Source organism: Sceloporus undulatus, chromosome 3 (genome assembly GCF_019175285.1).
Source record: "Sceloporus undulatus isolate JIND9_A2432 ecotype Alabama chromosome 3, SceUnd_v1.1, whole genome shotgun sequence".
NCBI classification, from domain to species: domain Eukaryota; kingdom Metazoa; phylum Chordata; class Lepidosauria; order Squamata; family Phrynosomatidae; genus Sceloporus; species Sceloporus undulatus.
In genome coordinates, this window is record NC_056524.1 from 57,561,258 (window position 1) to 57,568,479 (window position 7,222).

Consider the following 7,222-nt stretch of genomic DNA (forward strand, 5'->3'; position numbering starts at 1 on the left):
TAGAAAACCCAGGAAAGTAGGAGGGACTGCTGAATCTCACCAGCAAAGCAAACACAGCAGAATATAGGTAAGCATGAAATTAGATCCACTTTGTCTCCCGGCCCCACGTGTCCCCAAATTAAAGAATCTCTAGTTAGAGTGAAATAAAAACAAGTTTACTTACAAAAATCATGTGTATGAAGACACAGGTCTAACTTCATGTTGCAAAGAAAATGACTACGTACTTCTTAAGAAAGTTTCCCTCAGCATGCAAAGGAGGGAATGCTTCTTCAGACAAGAACAAAGAGAGAATGGAAGGTTTATGTTTGGGGGGAGGATTGGGATGTGGGATTGTTTTTAATTGTGAATTTTATCTTTGATATTTTCTTGTTATACTTCTGTTATAATCCACTTTGATTCCCCAGGGAAAAGGCGGAATATAAATAAGAATAATAAGAATAATAACAGTGTGCTCTTAGTAAACAGGAAATGAGGATGGGCTGTTAGTAAGCAATAAAACTACCACAGACATGAATTTATATTCCTAGAAAGTCTCACCATGTGAAGTTGCTATGTATCCCAAGAAATTGCCATCAAGCTAACTTAGACTTAGGGCAGCCGTATGAATGAGAGACCCTGTCATCAACAGCCTGCTCAGGTCTTGCAGACTACTTAGACTACACAGGACCTGACTTCCTTGCTTGAGTTTATCTATCTGGAATGCTCTTTTCCTATTGCCTTCCAACTTACCAAGCATTACTGTCTTTTCTAGTGAGTCAAGTTTTCTCATGGTATGTCATCTTGACTTCTAAAGAGAGTTCAGGCTTGATTTGCTCCATTTATTTTTCTTTTTAGCAGTCCATAGTAACTAAAGAATTCTTCTCCAGTACCACATTTCAAAAGAGTTGATTTTCTTCCTATCAGTTTTCTTCACTGTCCAGCTTTCACAATAATACATAGAAATTGGAAATATGACAACATAGACAGTCCTAAGTTTAATATCTGAGTGCATATTTTTAGCCTTCAGGATCTTGTCTAGTTCCTGCATAGCTGGCTTTCCAAGTTCTCGTCTTCTGATTATTTTCATTGTCTACTTTAAAGTTATGTAAATCATCTGTGGTCATTATTTTTGTTTTCATAATATTCAGATATAAACCTGTCTTTGCACTCCCTCCCTTGACTTTCTTCAGTAATTCTTTTCTATTTTCTTCTAGTAGTATGACATCATCTGCATATCTTAAATTGTTGATATTCCTTCTTCCAATGTTATGCCTTCTTCCTCTCAGTCTGATCCTACCATATATGTGATGTGTTCAGCATACAAGTTAAAGAGATAAAATGCAGCCTTGCCTGACCACCTTGCCAAACCTAAATAATTCTTTTTTCCATATTCTGTCCTGATGGTAGCCAATTGCCTGGGAGGCCGCTGCTACAAGAAAAACAGGAGCCAGCAATATGGAGGAAAGGCCACAACTTTATTAAGCAACCAGCAAGCAAAGTAGGGTTGGCCCAAAGCATGAGGTCTGGATCTGGATCATCATACAACTCGCTGTTGTATGATGAACCGTAATACCAGGCTTCGGGATGGCCTAGAGGCTAAGGGAACATCATATATCCGTCCATGCAACCATTCAATCGCATGTATTTAATCAAGCCCCTAGTCACCAGGAGACGCTGTCACGCTGTGGCCCCTGCAATGGCCACAACGCATGACCTCAGCGCTCCCGTGTCCCAAAGGGACTCCCGAACCAGTGCTATGCATCCCTGGAAATCATACCCACCAGATCCACGACCTATGCTGCCTCCCCTGAAGTTGTGACATGAAAAACCACACACCCAAGGGAGGGTGGGTGAGTGAGCCAAGCAGCAGATGGCATTGAGCAGCAGATGGCTGTGAGCAGCAACAGCAGCGAGCAGCAAAATGGCTCCAAGCAGGAAGCCACGTGGCCTTAAATAAGCCAGTATGTGGGAGGAGCCAAGAGGGAAGTCGCCCCGCCCCCAAGGCTAGTCAACGAATTGGCTGCCCTGGAGATCCTGGGGAGACCATAGAGAGGGACCCCACACCTCCCGGAGAGGCCTCGGATGTCCCTCCCATTTCTACCCTGGCCACCAATCCCAGGCCTGAACACCCCAGCAAGGCACACTGGGGCGCGACCAAGCCCATTCGCAGCCTTGCAGCGGCAAAGCTCCCGGCGGCAACATGGCCTGCCCGATGAATCAGGCGGCCACATTTTCTCCTGAGTACATTTTTAGTCTTTTAAAAGTGTTGTTATTGGTTTTTGGTGAGTATATTTTTAGTCTTTTAAAGTGTTGTTATTGGTATTTAGTGTTTTAAATAATTTATTTGCAAGCAACCCAGAAATCTTCAATAACAAGGAGGAAAATAAATATTTTACTTAATTAATTAATTAATAATCACAAACTTGAAGAATTCTTTACATAATATATTATCTTTTCTTGGCTTGCTACTTTTTCTCTTGAAAATGACAGGGGACAGGAATCAGAAATGACAATGGAAGGAGCATCCATTTCTTGTGAGCCTGCTCTTTGAATTTTTGGGGTGGGGCTATTTTCCACTAAAAATGTTTTTGATGGAAAATTTCGGAAGATCTGGAATTAGTTTACTCTATGACATTATTGCTTTCTCCTTCAGAATGATACAGAGATTTGCTTAGTCTGGCTGGAGTTTGATCTTTGGAGTTCCAAAATGGATTATGAGTGATGAGAGAATGCAAAGAGCTCATTGCCAATGTCTCTTGATAGAACAAAGTACAGGCTGATCTCTGATTCATGGTCAGCAAGGACTGCACAGTTCGCTATATACTGCACACCACAGTCATTTAAAAATTGCAGCTGTAGGAAGACAGGGTCATAGAACTCATTCCATTGTGTGAGAGAACAAAAGGTCTCTGCCACCCGATCTAAAGGACACTCTTGACTTGTTCTTATGACCTTTTCAGGGCTGCAAGGGTCCAGTTTGAAGAGGCTGGTTTCTAAAAAAACAAACAAAACAAAACTGTTTAGTTACAGCTCTGTAAAAGGGATTTGTCAGTGTATGCAGCCATTAAATGTTACCTAAATTTATTTGGGCATACAGACTAACTCATAATAAAATACACAATGAATGGATTTAAATCTCTGCTGTAGATGCTATTGAGTAAGGTACCACACTATTTGTTATTTTGCAGGGGGAAGTATGATGCACTCCATGGGTTTGACAGGAACAGGGGAGTGTATACCACAGTTGTTGGAATAGCTACTAGCAGCCCAACCCAATGACCACAATACTTTGAGAACTGCTGCATCATGACACATGCTACCCTTATGTAGTTAGGAATCCTTAGAGTTTGAGTTAACTTTTGGTGGCTGAAAATAAATCTATAAGGGACCTTACTATATAATTTGTAGTCAATGATTTGTTTCAGTTTTAGATGTTTCCTAAAAAATCCAACAGCTCCCAAGAATCCTCTCCCTCTGTAAAATTTGCTCCAGAGAGTTGGGAAGCCTTCAGAACAGATTTAAGGGCAAAATGTCAGAAAGAGATAATAGAGGAAGCAATGTCATTTCCTGAGCAGACATTCTCACACATCATCTTGGATTCTGCTTCCAGTGTTAAACATTTTGTAAATTTTTCATTGTTTTTCTGGAAGTACTTTTAAGTTACCAAAACACAGGTCACTCATCTTTTCGTAATGCTAACAGTATATCCCACATATGTCTTCTGTTTAGACAAAGATAGTAGCCTTCTCAGGCATTTGGTGAGGACAATGAATGAGCAGAACTTAGGAAACATAGTGAAGGATGACTCTATTTTCATCTATGCACATTCATCAGAAAGTCCAAAAACAGTTTCTGTGCTCTCTGCAGACATTACAGTGAATATTGTTGTTCTACAAAATACTAATAACTTTATTGGAACAACCAAAATGTACAAAATAAATGCTGCAAGCTTTTGAAGCTCCACTGGCTTCTTCATGAGGCAAAGACATTAAAAAAATACAGAAGAAAGAAAAAATGTTGATGTTAGAGTCACAGGCCTACATTTTGTCAAGTGCAGATGCAGTCTCAGACACAATTTTAAAACCCTGATTTTCCCAGAATGAAGTCACTTTGCTGACCATTTCATGGATTAATTTGTCACTTGAAATGTTAGATTTCTAATCTGATGAATTTATAGATATAGATTTCTAATCAGCCACACCAACTTTTTTTTTGCATCAGAAACTTACAGATAATTCACTTAAGTCACAGCAATCAAATGGCTATAGACATATAATTTACAATGTTTATAAATGTGGAGTCTATTATTTTGTTGCTCAAAAGCATCTTAATTGGTTCTTTCAGTGTCTGAATCAGAATTACTCCCTCCAGACCATTTAGTGATATCATTATTTCTTTCTCAGTACCAACATCAATACTTTTCTGTTTCGCTAGAATTTGTTTTATAGATCTCTCTATTGGCATCTTATTGAGAGAAACTTTGTACACATTTTGCTTTGTATATTATTTTGAGGGTTTTTTGATTGACTTTAATGGGTACTTAGTTATGCTTTGTAAGATTATTCTACTGGGTTGTAAGACACCTTGGGCACTGACAGTTTAGACATTTATATAAATAAATAAGCTTTCTAGGCAATCTGCCTGTCAGACTACCCAGAACTGGGCCAGTTTCCCAACTCCCTCATTAGTCTCATAAAATGTTGGAGGCAATGTGAGTAAGTTACCCTAAATTGCTGCTGCATTCAGACACTGCCCTGTTTGCCCTTTAGCTGTGACTAAGTGTGAATGGCATGCAAATGCCAGAATGAAAGACTTATGTCTACTTGCTGCTCCTCACTTTCAAATACAATAAATATATTTTCTGGATTTATTCAGCAGTGCTAGAAATAAAATTAGATAACCTTTCACAAATCCCACTCTGGTTCAGAACTAATGAACCTTTTCTATGTTTCTCTATGGAAACTACAGTAATGTAGCTTCAAAGCACTCCTCAGAACACAAGTAGTGAATGAAGGAATAGATTAACTTATTTAAATTATCATGAAGTATCTGTCCCCGAGAAGAGATTCAGGGTTGTATCAAAAGCGAAAACAAAATTATTCTGCAGACATTTTTAGGGCATTTTCAGAAAACTGGTGATATTGGTCTTGGGCAGCAATGCGAATTGTGAGGCTTGTCACCATATCAGGCCTTTTTTTTTTTTTAAGTATGCATTGAGGATTCCCAATGATCCTCCCAAAGCCCTGGAAAACCTGGCAAACTTTAGACTCTAGGGGTACCATTATGCATCTCCAGGTATGAAAATTCTAGAAGATCAGTTAGCCTAGAGACCCAATAATAGGATTTGTATTTATAGGGTACATTCCTGTACATATTTACCTACAACTTCATACATGCTCAAATTGCACTCTACAAGTTTACTTCTCAGTAGGCATGCTCAATAAATACGTTAGTTCATTATAGAATCATAGAATCATACAATCGTAGAGTTGGAAGAGACCACAAGGGCCATCCTGTCCAACCCTGCCATGCATGAACTCTCAATCAAAGCATCCCCGACAGATAGCCACCCAGCCTCTGCTTAAATATGTCCAAGGAGCAAGCAACACTCCACCACTCTGTGAGGAAGTGTGTTCCACTGTCAAACAGCCCTTACTTACTTACATTAGTTCATTAAATGCTGGTTCCACATAATGTGTTGTGTGCCTCATATTCTGGAATCAAACTCCAGAAATCAGTTGTCACGAAGATATAGTCTTCCCTTTTAACCATTTTCATTTTGAAAACCAGCCAATGTTTTGGTAACTTGATCTACAAAATACAGTTATGGTCAGCAGAAGACAATTTGATTGTGGTCCTCCTCATTCCACATACAGAATCCAACTAATATAGAAGCTAAATCTTACTTTGATACTTCAAATGGGACCTCATCCTCCATTGCTTCTGTCAATGTATCAGGCTAATTTAGCTAGGGTGCAGGAAAGGCCATTGAACATATACATCTCTGTTCCATAATAGGTAATTCCAGTTAAGGGTACTATTTTCCCTCTCCATCAGCAAAGTGCTGCTCACTCTGCTTAATGATAGTGCTACCCCAGTACTAGGAGAAAATGGTGAGGTGGGAAATACAGTTAAAAATTGATTATGTTCTCTGTAACGTTGAATGCTCTATTGTAGTTAATAATCTTAGGGAGTTGTTTATCAAGAACAGGTCAGGATTTTGAAAAGAGTTAAGACATGTCAAAGATCCAATTAACATTTGCATCTAAAATAAAAATATTATGGCTACAACTGGGTTATTGGGTCAGGGATGCTTCTCCAAATTTGTTCATTTCCTTTAAGTGACAGACAAATATACAGGATACTCTTCTTGCTTTGTCCAGTTTGCTTTTGCTAATTAGAAGCCACATTATATTTTCATTGCAGCAATTAACACCGGAGGACGCTGCCAAACAACATTGTAATGATTCAGGATAACCATCCAACTTTGCAGAAGGCAAGGGTGTTCCAGTATCTCTTTGTTATTGATGAAAGTTCATGTTTCATCTGAGAACAAATTACTCCCTGATGCCATTATTCTAGCCTTACACAGAGAACATATTGTGCAGTATGTTATTATCCTAGCAATAAACAAGGTGCTCCCTTGGATGTGTTTGAAATAAAAGATAGGCAACTAACGGTCTGCATAAACTTGGACAAACAGCGACACCAGCATAACCAATGTAGAAAACTACACCCTCTTGCTCTAGGAACATGACTTTTCTTTGCTGTAACAAGCTGTTCATGGCTTTGGCATTTTCCCATCCATTAGCCTGGTAAAGTGCCCAAGGCCTGCTTCTGAGGTACATTCATATAAATGGGAGTCTGGCATGTATATAATGCCAGTTTACACAATCTTATGTTAGTAATAAGAATATCCTTTTGCTAGAGGATTCTTCTGTCAGGCATTTTATGTCATGTTTGTAATGCAGTCACACAAACAGCAGGTTCCAAATGGCTCAATTTTTGAGGTCCAAAGCAGTTTTCTGCTTATAGCTGTTTGTAGTTTACACATTGCAAACTACATAAATACATAAAACTTTTTAACAGATTAAAGATGGACAGTTTAAAAATATTTTGTGACACATCTAATATACATTAAAAGATAGGAGCCTACTTCAGTATAGCCTGTCTTTGCCAAAAAAGCATAATCCCCAAATGTGCATAATTAATTGTGTATATTTTAGGATGATTTGGGCTTCTG

At 38.8% G+C, this 7,222-nt stretch overlaps 1 long non-coding RNA gene across 1 annotated transcript; it reads right to left on the reverse strand.

Annotated features, from left to right (window-relative positions):
* Positions 1–2,355: 2,355 nt before the first annotated feature.
* LOC121924689 lies at positions 2,356–5,765 on the reverse strand. Its single transcript, XR_006102697.1, has 2 exons — positions 5,644–5,765; positions 2,356–2,972 (listed from the first exon to the last, which is right to left on the reverse strand). It is a non-coding gene; the product is annotated as an uncharacterized LOC121924689 (long non-coding RNA).
* Between the last annotated feature and the right edge of the window lie 1,457 nt (positions 5,766–7,222).